The sequence below is a fragment of the Macrotis lagotis genome, chromosome X (genome assembly GCF_037893015.1).
Source record: "Macrotis lagotis isolate mMagLag1 chromosome X, bilby.v1.9.chrom.fasta, whole genome shotgun sequence".
Taxonomy (NCBI): Eukaryota; Metazoa; Chordata; class Mammalia; order Peramelemorphia; family Peramelidae; genus Macrotis; species Macrotis lagotis.
In genome coordinates this window covers 113323412-113337604 of record NC_133666.1, presented here as the reverse complement: position 1 = coordinate 113337604, position 14193 = coordinate 113323412, and the positions used below count along the sequence as shown (strand labels likewise).

The window sequence follows — 14193 nt, the reverse complement described above, 5'->3', positions numbered from 1 at the left end:
TGGTTATCACTCCCATGTTGCTGTTAGGGTATACAATGTTCCTCTGGTTCTGCTCATCTCACTCAGCATCATTTCACAAAAATCCTTCCAGGATTCCCTGAATTCCCAACCCTCCTGGTTTCTAATAGATCAATAGTATTCCATCACATACATATATCACAGTTCGGTAAGCCATTCCCCACTTGATGGGTATTCCCTCAGTTTCCATTTCTTTACCACCATAAAGCTGCTATGAATCTTTTTTGTACAGGTGATGTTTTTACCCTTAGTGGTATTGCTGGGTCAAAGGGTATGTACATTTTTGTTGCCTTTTGGGCATAATTCCAAATTGCTCTCCAGAAAAGTTGGATAAGTTCACAGCTCCACCCACAATGTATTAGTGTCCCAGATTTCCCACATCCCTTCCAACATTGATCATTGTCCTTTCTGGTCATAGTGGACAGTCTGAGATGTGTGACATGGTACCTCATAGATGTTTTAATTTGCATTTCTCTAATAATTAGTGGTTTAGAGCAGTTTTATCATATGGCTATGGGTTGTTTTGATTTCCTCATCTGTAAATTGCCTTTGCATATCCTTTGACAATTTGTCAATTGGGGAAGAGCTTATCTTTTATAAAAAAAAAATTGACTCAGTTCTCTGTATATTTTAGAGGTGAGTCCTTTGTCAGAAACAATAGGTGTAAAATTGTCTCACAGTTTACTACATTTCTTTTAATCTTGGTTACAGTGGTTTTGTATGTGCAAAAGCTTTTTAATTTAATGTAATCAAAATTGTCTAGTATGTTTTTAATGATGTTCTCCATTGTTTCCTTGGTCATAAATTGCTTCCCTTTCCATAGATCTGACAGGTAAACTATTCCTTGATTTTCTAGTTTGCTTATAATATTGTTCTTTATGTCTAGATCCTGTATCCATTTGGATCTTATCTTGGTATGGGGGTGAGGTATTGGTCTAATCTAAGTTTCTTCCAATTTCTCCAGCAGTTGTTATCAGAAAGTTTTTTTTTTTTCCAATAGCTGCACTCTTTGGGTTTATCAAACAGCAGATTACTATAAGCATTTCCTGCTATTGCACCTAGTCTATTCCACTGATCCACCACTCTATTTTTTAATTATTTTTTTTTAGGTTTTTTGCAAGGCAGTAGGATTAAGTGGCTTGCCCAAGGCCACACAGCTAGGTAATTATTAAATGTCTGAGGCTGGATTTGAACTCAGTTACGCTGGACTCCAGGGTTGGTGCTCTATCCACTGCACAACCTAGCCGCCCCACCACCACTCTATTTCTTAGCTAATTTCAGATAGTTTTCATGACTGATTCTTTATAATATAATATAATTTTAGATCTGGTAGGGCTAAGCCACCTTCTTTTGCATTTTTATTTATTAAATTTATGGAGATTCTCAGTTTTTTATTTCTTCATATGAATTTACTTACTGATTTTTTCTAACACATTAAAGTATTTTTTTTTGTAATTTTGCTTGGTAGGGCACTAAACAAGTAGTTTAATTTTGGTAGAATTGTCATTTTTATTATATTACCTCAGCCTTTCCATGAACAGTTGTTATTTGCCCAGTTATTTAAGTCTGATTTTATTTGTGTGAGAAATGTTTTATAATTGTTTTCAAAAAGATTCTGAGTCTGCTGTGACAGATAGACTCCCAGATATTTTATATTGTCTGAAGTTACTTTGAATGGGATTTCTCTTTCTAGCACTGTCTGCTGCATCTTGTTAGTCATACATAGAAATATTGAGGATTAATGGGAGTTTATATTCTGCAACTTTGCTAAAGTTGCTAATTATTTCTAGTAGTTTTTTAGATGATTTTTTTGGAATTCTCTAGGTATATCATCATGTCATCTGCAAAGAATGAGAGTTTTGTCTCTTCCTTCCCTACTCTAATTCCTTTCTTTTCTTTGATTATTGTAGAAGCTAACATTTCTAATATGATATTGAATAGTAGTGGTGATAGTGGGTATCTGTGTTTCAACCCTGATCTTATTGGGAATACCTCTAACCTATTCCCATTGCATATAAGGCAGTTGATGGTTTCAAATAGATTCTGTATATTATTGTAAGGAACAATTCATTTATTCCTATATTCTCTAGTATTTTTAGTTGGAATGTGTGCTATATTTTGTCAAAAGTTTGTTCAGCAGCTATTGATACAATCATATGATTTCTGATAGGTTTGTTATTGATATGAGTAAATATACTAACAGTTTTCCTAATATTGAAACAACCCTGCATTCCTGGGATAAATCCTACTTGGTCACAAAGTATTATCCTAGTGATAGCGTCTTGTAGTCATTTTGTTAAGATTTTATTTAAGATTTTTGCATCTATAATCATCAGGGACATAGGTCTATAATTTTCTTTCTCTTTTAACTCTTCCTGGTTTAGGTATCAGCACTATATTGATGTCATAGAAAGAGTCAGGCAGAGTTCCCTCTTCACCTATTTTTCCAAATAATTTATATAGAATTGGAACCAGTTGTTCCTTAAATGTTTGGTAGAATTCACTCATGAATCCATCTTGCCCTGGAGATTTTTTTCATAGGGAGTTCAATAATGGCTCATTGTATTCCTTTTTCTGAAATAGGGTTATTCCGGTATTATTTTCCTCTTCATTTAACCTGGACAACTTAGAATTTTCTTTTTTTTTTTAACAATGTGGGGTTAATTGGCTTTCCCAAGGCCACACAGCTAGGCAATTATTAAGTGTCTGAAGTCAAATTTGAACTCAGGTACTCCTTAGTCCAGGGCCAGTGCTCTATCCACTGCACCACCCAGCCACTATACAACTTATATTTTTTCTTAATAATCATTCATTTCATTTAGATTATCAAATTTATTGACATAGTTGGGCAAAATAATTCCAAATTATTACTATGATTCCCTCCTCACTGGTGGTGAGTTCCCCTTTTTTTTCATTTATGCTAGTAATTTTGTTTTCTTCTTTCATTTTTTTAAACAAATTGACCAGAAGTACTTCAATTTTATTGGCTTTTTCATAAAACCAACTCTTGTTTTATTAGTTCAATAGTTTTCATGCTTTCAATTTTATTAATTTCCTAATTTAATTTTTAGAATTTTTAATTTGGTATTTAACTGGGTCAGTATTGTTTTAGTTCTCTAATTTTTTAGTTGCATATTTAATCCATTGATATCCTTTTTCTCTATTTTAGTCATATAAGCATTTAAAGATATAATATATTCCCTGACAGCTGACTTCAGTGTTTCCCATATGTTCTGGTATGTTGTTTCATTATTGTTATTATTTTGGATAAAATCATTAATTCTTTCTATAATTTGTTTGATCCACTCATTCTTTAAAATGAAGTTATTCATTTTCCAGTTAGTTCTAGGTCTATATCTCCCTTCCCCAATAGTGCATTTGATTTTTATTGCATTATGATCTGAGAAAGATGTATTCACTATTTCTGCCTTTCTTCAATTGATTATTAGGTTTTTTATGCCCTAGTATGTGGTCAGTTTTTTTGTGTAAGTGCCATATACTGCAGAAAAGAAAGTATATTCCTTTCTATCCCCATTAAGTTTCTTTTATTCATGTATCATGTCTCAGTTTTCCAGAAATCTTTTTACCTCCTTAACCTCTTAACTGTTTATTTTATGGTTAAAATTATCTAAATCTGAGAGCAGGAGATTGAGGTCTCCCACTAGTAGAATTTTGCTGTCTATGTGTTCCTCTAGCTCCTTCAGCTTCTCCTCTAAGAATTGTGTTGCTATACCATTGGGTGCATACATATTTAGTATTGAAATTACTTTATTGTCTATGGTACCTTTTAGGAAGATGTAATTTCCTTCCTTATCTCTTTCAATGCTATCTATTTTTGCAGCTGCTTTGTCTGAGATAAGGATTGCCACCCCTTCTGTTTTCACTGCAGCTGAAGAAAAATAAATTTTATTCCAGTCTTTTATCTTTACTCTGTGTGTATCTCTCTGCTTCAGATGAGTTTCTTTTAAGCAGCATATTGTAGGATTCTGGTGTTTAATCCACTCTGCTATTTGATTACATTTTAAGGCAGGGTTCATCCCATTCACATTCAAAGTTATAATTACTAATTCATTATTGCCTTCCATATTATTTTCCCTCTGTATTTTCCCACTTTTTCCCATTATCCATATTCCTCAGTGTTTTGTTTCTGAATACCACTACCTTCAGTGTGTTTGCCCTCCTATATCCTACCCCCCCTTTCCCCCTTTCCCTTTGACCTTTCTTCCCTTCCTTCTGTTGATTCCCCTTTTCCTCCCCCCTCCCCCTTTCCCCTCTTAACATTTTAAATGTAAGATAAGTTTCTTAATTTAGTCATGCATGTGTTTTTAACTTTAAGCCAGTCTGATGAGAGTATGATTCAGGGGTTCTCACCTTCTCCCTTCTTCCCCTCTATTGCAAAAAGTCCTTTCTACCTCTTATTGTAATAAGATTTACCCCATTCAGTACCATCCAGCTTCCCATCTCTTTACTGTCCTCCTTTTTAAAGGAGGTATTGTTTTTAAATCCTTCTACCAGAATCACAGCAAGGTCATGAGTGCCCATCACTTCTGGCTGTTCTCTCTACTAGAATTACAATTATTGAGAGTTATTAGAGTTTTTCTCCCAGGTAAGGATATATCCAGTTTATCTTATTGGATAACAATTTCTCAAATAAGTCCTATGTATCCATCTCTTCTGGCTAATTAAATTCTCTAATAGATTTACAATTCTTTTTTGGTTTTCTTTTTTTTTGCAAGGAAAATGGGGTTAAGTGGCTTGCCCAAGGCCACACACCTAGGTAATTATTAAGTGTCTGAGACTGGATTTGAACCCAGGTACTCCTGACTCCAAGGCGCCACCTAGCCCCCCCTAGATTTACAATTCTTGAGAGTTATTAAAGTCTTTCTTTCAGGTGTGGAGATTGCCAGTTTCATCTTATTTGATAACACTTCCCCCCCTCCCCCTTTTAAAAAAAATTACCTTTTCATGTGTCTCTTGTGTCTCCTGTTTGAAGTACAAATTTTCTATTATGCTCTGGTCTTTGTTATCAGGAAAAGTTGGAAGTCTCCTATTTCATTAAATGCCCATCTTTTCCCCTAGAAGAGAAGGCTCACTTTTGCCAGGTATTGGATTCATGGCTGCATTCCAAGCTGCTTTGCTTTTTGGAATATTGCATTCCAGGCCTTTTGATCCCTTAATGTGGACACTGCCAGGTTCTGGGTATTCCTTACTGTGCCTCCTTGGAATTTAAATTATTTCTTTCTGGCTGCTTGCAGGATTTTCTCTTATCTAATGGTTCTGGAATCTGGCTACAATATTCCTTGGTGTTTACATTTTGGGATCCCTTTCCAGAGGGGATCAATGTATTTTTTCAATAATTATTTTGCACTCTGTTTCCATCACTAAATCCCATAATATTGCATCTAGGCTTTTTTTAATCTTCACTGTTTTCAGGAAGACCAGTAATTTTGAGCTTAGCTTTCCTCAATCTGTTCTTGAGATCAGGGATTTTGCTGACAAGGCATTTAGCATTTTCTTCTATTTTTTTCAGTTTTTTGTTTTTGTTTAACCAATTCTTGTTGTCTCATGAAGTCATTGGTTTCCATAGACTCCATTCCTTTGTTTAGGGAAGAATTTTCTTCATTTAACTTTTGCAACTCCTTTTTCAATTGGTCAATTCTATTTTTGTACAAATTTTCCCTTTGTTCATTTGAGGTTTTGAGAGAATTATTTTCTTTTTGGTTTTGTCCAAATTGTATATTCTAAGGATTTATTTTCTTGTTGCAAGGTGTTAATTTTCTCTTGTGTTTCTTTTCCCAAATTTTCCAATTGACTTTTAAACTCCTTCCAGATTTCTTCAAGGAAATCTTTCTGTGCTGCAGACCAAATCATATTCTCCTCAGGGGTTCTATATCTCTCTGAATTAGGGTCTTTTCCATCTAGGAATTTTTCTATGTTCCCCTTTTCCACTGGCCTTTCTTCATTTTCCTAAGATCTTGTGTTGCTGGTTCACAGAGGTTTGATATTGAGATCCCTAGAGGCTTTGCTCACTCAGTGTAGTATCTCCAGCTGGCCAGTAGGAACTGCTGGAGCCTTTGCTCACTGAGGTGTTGGAGCTTGGATGTAATATCCCCTCCTGGCCAGTAGGGACTGATGGAAGCTGGAACCTACCGTCCAGCCCTTCCTGTCAGTCCCACGGCCATGCCTCCACTCTCTGGTTGTTTCTCGGTGTGACATGATTGATTCCCACAGTGAAGTAGTTCTCAGAGAGAGGTTCCACAGCTCACTGGTTCCCACAAGGAAGTAGGAATGCTCTGGGGCTGATCTTAGTGTCCTCCTGCTCTGGCCCTGCCCCCACTGGCTGTAGGCACTCTACACTCAGCACTCCACACCCCAGAGACAGACCATGAGCTGGGTCTTCTTCTCCTTGCTTCTTTTTCTGGGTTTTGTAGATCAGATTTCCATTCAGAGGTTTGTTTGATATTCTTTACGAGGGAAGATCCGGAGACCTTAGCTCAGGACCTGGCTTCTCTCTGCCATCTTGACTGGAAGTCAGGAATTGCTTCAGTCAGTTTCTGTCCTTTCTTTTCTGAACTGCTGATTCTCTCTTTCCTACCTCTCTTTCCGCCCCCCTCCCAATTTTTCCTCCATCTCTCATTTCATTTTTAATTTTTTTGAATTCTAATAAGGCTTTCAGGGCTCAGAATCAATTCCTATTCCTATCTAGCTACACATGTAGACATTTTGCCTTTATCCTCTTCACAGTTTGTTTTTGAATCTTCCCTTTTTCCATCCTAGTTTTCTATGGTCAGGGCTTTTTTTTTTTGTTTCTTGCTTATTTTTTAAAGCTAAATTCTGTTCTTTGGGTACATAGGGTACTTACTATTCAAAGTTCATTGTGCTGGGATCTTGGGGTCTTCTGACTCTTTGCTCTGAGACCTGAATTTGTCCACTGATCTGGGGTAATCCTGCCTTTTCACACCTGTGATATCCTTGGTTCTGGGGTTAGCAATTTGCCTGTTGTGCTGGAACTTTGGGGCCTCACAGCTGACCTGCCATGCCACTGGCCTTCTGATCCAGGATCATGGGGCCTTAGTTGCTAATCTATCAATGGTTAAGAACCTCTGGCTGGCTTGTACACTCTACCTGTGCTGAATTCCACCCACCTTTCACCAAAGTTAAATAGACCAAAGTCCTTCCAAGTGTCCGCAAAGTAGAAAATTGCTTCACTTGTCTTCTTATAATATGTCCATCAGTAGAGAATTCTACTAGAGGTTTGAGTTAAAGTTGTTTCCTAAGGAAACTGAAGAGCTCATTCAACTTTGTGGCTTCTCTTCTCCTTAGCTCTCTCTTCTGTATCCTTAGTTCTTGCTGCAATGTCTGATACATATTAGGTACTGGATAGATGTGTATTAACTGATAACTAACCTCTAACTGAAATTTGGCATTTCTACTTAATAATGAAACAATGAACTACAATAGTATTATGGTACTAATGAAGGTGTCCACCACAAATGTTAATTAACCCATTTTCCCATTTATTTAAATTTTCTTATTTGCATATTAATAACTTCACACCATCACATATTAACAGTTGCTAAATATATTCTATCCAATGTAGATAGTCTGTGTTTACCTGCCCCCTGGAAATACACTTCTAAACCAAAATGGAGATAATCCTTTCCAAATGGTAGTCTAAAAAGATTTTCAGGAAAAGGTAGAGAGACATAGGAAAATTAGAAGAAAATAATAAGAAAATATTTTTTTAAACAGACACAGTTCACTTTATTTCTTGCTTATTAAAAAAACATCTCTGGGGTTGCCAGAGTAGCCTGGGTCCTCTGGATAGACACAAAATTGTAAGTCTTTACAAGATGATCAGTGAATTTCTAACAGGAAGACAGTGAACACAGTCTCCTTTCACAGGTCTAGAGTTAGGTAACTGTATGTTTTGGAGATGGCATCAAAGGTAGAGCTAGGAAAGTTGCCTGATGTGACAATAAAGCCCCTTGCAGAAGTGTAGCATTCATCAGTTCCAGTCATCATCAGGAGGTTCTTAGACACAGTCATTATCTCTGGGGGCTAGAACCTGGTACACCAGAACCTAACCAAAATACCCACTGGATCTGCAGGGCATGTGACAGCTTTGCCAGTCTTGTTCCCCCAGTAACTATATCTCACAGGAATGATGGAAAGCTTGGCCAAGATGATAGCACCAAGAGTAGCTGTGACCACATTCTTGGAATGCTTGACACAGACCAAAATGACCAATATTAGTTGCAAATGGCCACAAAAGTCTTGAACCTGGTACATTGTTCAGTTCTAGTTTGTTTCTGAACAGTCATGATTTTCAGAACCTCATCTTTCAATGAAGATCCCAGCAAGAAATCTATGACCTCGGACTCCTTTATACTATAGGAAGGGAAAAAAACCCTAGATCTCTTTCAAATACTTGACCTTCACATCCAAGACTAGGTGACCCAGATTAGTGACAGGAACCCATTCCTTGTCTTTGACCTTTCCTCTATGGCTCAGCTGCAATGTGGTCCATGACCTTGGCCTCTGCATTAATTCCCCCATCGTCAAATTCAACATAAAAGCCTCTTACTCCACAACCAGAATTGTTTGCCATTTGGTGTTCATCAAAAATAGAGGCTAGACAAATACTTTATAAATAAACAATATAGAGAACATAGTTATATGTAAAATGGATAAATTTGATTTCATTAAATTAAAAAAGATTTTATATAAATAATAAGAAATATAACCAAGAACAGAAGGAAATCAGAAAATTGGGGGTAGGTAGGAAATTTTATAGACAATTTTTCAGATACAGGTATTAGATCATAGACTTATACATAAATAAACATTGTCAAATCTATAAGAATGCAAGTCATTCCTCAATTGATAAATGGCCAAAGTATATGAATAAGCAGTTTTCCAAAGACAAAATAGTAATTTATGGTCTTATGAAAAAAATTCTCTAAATCATTATTGATTAGAGAAATACAACTTAAAATTACCTTGAAATGACATTTTATATCAGAGGTTTGAATGGGAAAGTTACAAAATCTTAGAGGGATGTGGACAAATTAGGACAAATTCATTGTTAGCAGAATTGTAAACTGATCTGACTATTTTGGAGATCACTCTGAAAATTTTTCCCAAAACTTACTAAACTGTTTATGTCAGTTGGGAAATAAACAGAACCAAGAGAACATTGTATATATGTCTGTAAAGGCAGCTTAATGGTGCACTTGGATTGGAATTAGGAAGACTTTTCTTTTTTTGAGAAGTCTCAAATATTTGGTCTCAAATAACATTAGCTATATGACCCTGGAAGTATCTCTTAATCTTGTTTGCCTCAAATTCTCATCTGTAAAATGAATTAGAATTAGAAATAGCAAACTCCAGTATCTTTAGCAAGAATATCCCAAAAGCTATTGCAAAGAGTGACACCACCGAAACAATTGAATTATTCTGTCTGCTTCTTCTTTAGGTCTTTCATAGATCTAGGCATATAAGGTACCCAATATATGCCAACTGGTATATTTTGTTACTGAATTGATATAGTGGTAATTTTATTGAATAAAGTACATGTGTATACACATGCATGCATATACACATTTTATATATGTATATATATATATATATATACATATGTTGTACAAATGTATATATGTGGATATGTTTATAAATGCACAAACCTATGTAGATGAATAAGATTTACTATTATAATTCTAAAAAATAAAAAATAAAACCCAGTTTAATAAAGAAAAATATGAGTCACATGATCTTTTAATTGCTTGAAAAGAAAATGTGGATCTTATGAGACATTTAATTCTAGTTCCCATGGACTTCTAGATAATTATTCCAAATTTCCCTATAGAAACCTTGCTAGCAAATCCCTTATGATTTTCTGGAAGTTGTCTGCAATTCTTTTCATAATTTTTATCTCCTTTCCTTCCTATTCATGTGTCTTTTAAGATTTACTTGTGGATTAAAAAAAAAAAAACAATTTAATTAATCTTGTTTCACTTTAAATACCTAGGAATTTATGCTGATTAGACAAAGTTGCATTTTGTTTCTTTGTTTCTGTTTCTATTGTTTTCCTTTTTTATTTACATAGAGTGTGTGTGTGTGTGTGTGTGTGTGTGTGTGTGTGTGTGTGTGATGTGTCTGCATGTAAATGTGTAGAGGGGTGGGAAGGAGATTCTGGATTCAAAAGAGTAAGATGGAAGTAAAAAGATAGATAATTTTTAATAGAATATCAGAAGAAATTACATGTAAAATTCACAAAGCATTGAGGCAAGAAACTTGGGAACTGTAAGACCTATCTCAGCATGGAACCTTTCATTTCAACTCAACTGCGGTAATCACCTATACTAGTAGGGTAAATTGTTTTAAGCAGAAGCCGCATACATACTCATTGTACTGTGGTCCAAAGGAAGATTCAACCAGTAGTGGAAGTCACAGTGAACAATTCAAATTCCCTTGTTTGGTTATCACATTTAATGTGATAATTCAAAAGACTACAATCTGGGAGGTACATTCCTGAAAATGAAGACTATGGGTATGGAGACTAAGGCATGTAGACTACTTAGAGATAATTAAAGATTATAAAAAGAAATTTTGGTAATCTCTGACCATGAACATGATCATTGATTCCATCATTTGCACTGAATGTGAATTTCTACTTTTCTTCCACACAACAGGATTTGATTGCTTTCTTTTTTCTTATTTAATCTTCTTTGTTTTATTTAGAATCTTATTTTTCCCCAGTTACATGTAAAAGCAATTTTTAACACTTTGACTTCCAAATTCTCTCCCTTCTTCCTTCCCAGTCTCTCTCATTGAGAAGGCAAGTGATTCATTATAATTTATACATGTAAAATCATTAAAAACATTTCCATAATAGTCACAGTGTGACAGAAAATATAGAACAAAAATAATCATCAAAAAAAGTTTAAAAAATTATATTTTCATTTGCATTTGAATGCCAACAGTTCATTCGATGGGATGGATAGCATTTTGCATCAAAGTCTTTTAGAGTTGTCTTAGGTCCCTGTATTGCTGAGAAAAGCTAAACATTGACAGCAGATCATCTTACAATATTGCTGCTTTTGTACATAGTATATTTCACTTTGCATCAGTTCATATATGTCTTTCTACAATTTTCCTGAGAATATCCTGGTCACAACTTCTTGTAGCAGAAATGTATTTCATCATAATCAATACCATATTTTGTTTAGTAATTCCCAACTGGTGGTCATTCCTTCAAATTTCATTTCTTTGCTATAAATATTTTTGTATATATATATATATATATATATATATGACCTTTTCCTTTGTTGTTGTTGTTATCCTTTTTCTTTCATCTTTTTTGGGATAAAGACCTAGTTGCTAGATCAAAGATAATGTGTGGTTTTAGAGCCTTAGGCCTTAGTTCCAAATTGCTACACATAATGGTTGAATTCATTCACAATTCATCAATAGTGCATTAATGTCTCATTGTCATCCTCTCCAACATTTGTCATTTTCTTTTTCTGTCCTGTTAGGCAATCTAAGAGATATAAAGTAGTACTGCTTTGATTTGAATTTCTCCAATTAATAATATGTTATGGTTATGCTTCATCTGAAAATGTTCATATCTTTTACTAGGGGTAGGATAGGGGCTCATTTTTATAAATTTTACTCAATTCCTTATATGTTTGAACAATGAGGTGTTTATCAGAGTAACTTGGAGTTTGTCTGTCTTTTTCCTTTCAGGCAATTTCTGTGCTACTTTTTCCTTTTGGCCACTTCTGCTTTATAAGATATTCTACTCCTAATTGATTGGGTTTTTTATCCCATTTTACCATTTAATCCAGTCTGTTTTTTTAATATATTATTTTCTTCAGCATTTATTTGTCTCCTTCATCAAACTGTTGACTCTTCATGATTTTCTTGCATCACTTTCATTTCTTTGCCCATTTTTTTCCTCTGCCTTTCTTAATTGATTTTCAAAATATTTTTTGAGTTCTTCCATGTCTGAGACCAACCCATATTTTTCTTGGAATCTTTAGATGTACAAGCATCGACTTTGTTATCTCTTCTGAGTGTGTCTCTTGAATGTCCTTGTCACCATAGTAACCTGCTATGGTCAGAATATTTCGGATCCTTGCTCTTTCCCCCAACCTATTATTTGAATTTTAACTGTTTGTTAAAGTATGATTCTGCTTCCGGGGTGGAAGGAGCACTGTCTCAATTTTAGGAGTTTTATGCAGCTGCTTTCAGAGCTAGGAACCTCTAAGTTTCATGTCTTTCAAAGTGGTATGATCTAAAGAGTATTGTGTTTACTACTCTCCTTGTTTGTGCTCTGTTCTGTGAGCAACCACAAGAACTCTTTTTTTCTTCCCTGGAGTTATGAGGATGGCTCCTGTTCTACTGTTGCTACAAATTCTGGTGTACTATTTCTCCTCTTTGTCCTGGGACTGCCTAGACTGAAACTAGGAAGCTAGCATGGGCAAAGCAACAGGGTCCGGCCTCAATGCCATCATAGATACCATTGTAATCTTCTGTCCAGTTATTTTTCCCCAGCTGCTCCAGAAGCAACTGCTGCAGCCTTCATGACAATATTCTACATCACTAGTATCTTGTTCATGCTGTTATCACAGGTTCGAAAAGGTGCCCGAGACACAAGTCAGTACATTAACATCATCTATATTTAGCTGATTGACCAGGACCTTCCACACACTATCCAGACCCTCCTGTTTAGTGGCTACATCTAAGAGGTTGCTCAGGGACCACAGACAGTTTTGTAAGTTGAGGCCATCACTTTTCAAGGGTTTGCCCAGAGCCTACATACCACCAGTCTCCACAATGACAGGTTTGTTTCTGGGACACACAGATAGCACAAAGTTTGTAGTTCAGAGAAGCTTCACATATGATCTACATCAGGGTCTGGGGCTCTCATTGACTGGGATGATGATTTTGCTCTCCTGGTTGCCTTAAGCAAGTAGTTGCAGGCAGTTGGCAATGGCCAGGAATTCGAGATTGTTCTTGTTGATAGGAGCACCATTTTATGAAGCCCATCAGTCAGGCAGATGGTCATATTGGCAACATCTTGATACAGTAGTAGAATATGCAGTGTTGTAATGTCATAAAATAGGATTGATTCCATTGGAGAACTGAGCATGCAGACCAGAATGGGGTTGTCCCCTGACTTGAATATGGCAAGCAACCGTTATGGTGGTGAGAGAGATTGTGCAGAATGCTGGTGATATAGCAGTAAGTATCCATATCTTTGGTGTTCAGGACAGCAGCTGCAACTGGGGTGAACCCATCAGTGTTCCCTAGGATGTTTCTTTCTTTGATAGGTGATTCACAGTCATAGCTACCTTTACTCACCAGATTTTCATCATTGAACAGCTTAGTGAGTTTGCCTGCTCAGTATCATCTTGGTAGCTGATGAGGTCAATGATGGTTGATTTTAATAGCTGTGAGGGTTCAACTAATCCTTGCACACTGGTGGCCAGCCTTTCAATCTGTGTAGTCAAAAGAATAGAAAGGTGCTAAGTGGTATAAGTTTACATGGCTGTTCTCACCTGCTGGGTCCTTTTCAATGGCAATTGGCATTCCAGATCACTCTGACTCCGGGAATCCCTGGGGAGTAGGTGGTGGTTTTCTTGAGTGTGGATTGGTGGACTCAGGTCTCATCCTCTTCAACAATACCTTTGCTACTGACTAATAGCACACAGGTGTTGACCTGAGAGTCAATGCCTGAATCATAGCTATATAAATATCACCTAGATGGGCTGCAGGTTGATCACCACCATGGCAGTTGCTGCTTCCCTCATAGTTAGAGTCTGGGCTAGGGTTAGGGCTAGTGGCAGTGGACATGGTTGGCTTTAGATTGGGCTTAGATGGGAGGGTCTCACTCAGGTAGTGGCTGCTCCAAACTCTGACTACAGCTGTACTTCCTGAACTTTGTATTTCAGTGTAAAAAGTAAAAATGTATCATGAAGCTAAGCCTACGTCCTCAAAGGCAATGTAAGCAATATGGAAGTTGTCTCAGGACTGGTTAAGTTAAAACCATATAGGTCTAACAATGGAGATGAGGGGGAAAGTGTAAATATTTCAGACTTTATAGCTGAAATAATATAATCATTAGTAATATTTGGCCTTTATTCTTGAAGAAAACCGCATCAAGGAAGT

At 36.1% G+C, this 14193-nt stretch overlaps 1 pseudogene; it reads right to left on the bottom strand.

Annotated features, from left to right (window-relative positions):
- Window positions 1-12647: 12647 nt before the first annotated feature.
- On the bottom strand, window positions 12648-13835 carry LOC141498800 (junction plakoglobin pseudogene; annotated as a pseudogene).
- Window positions 13836-14193: the final 358 nt, after the last annotated feature.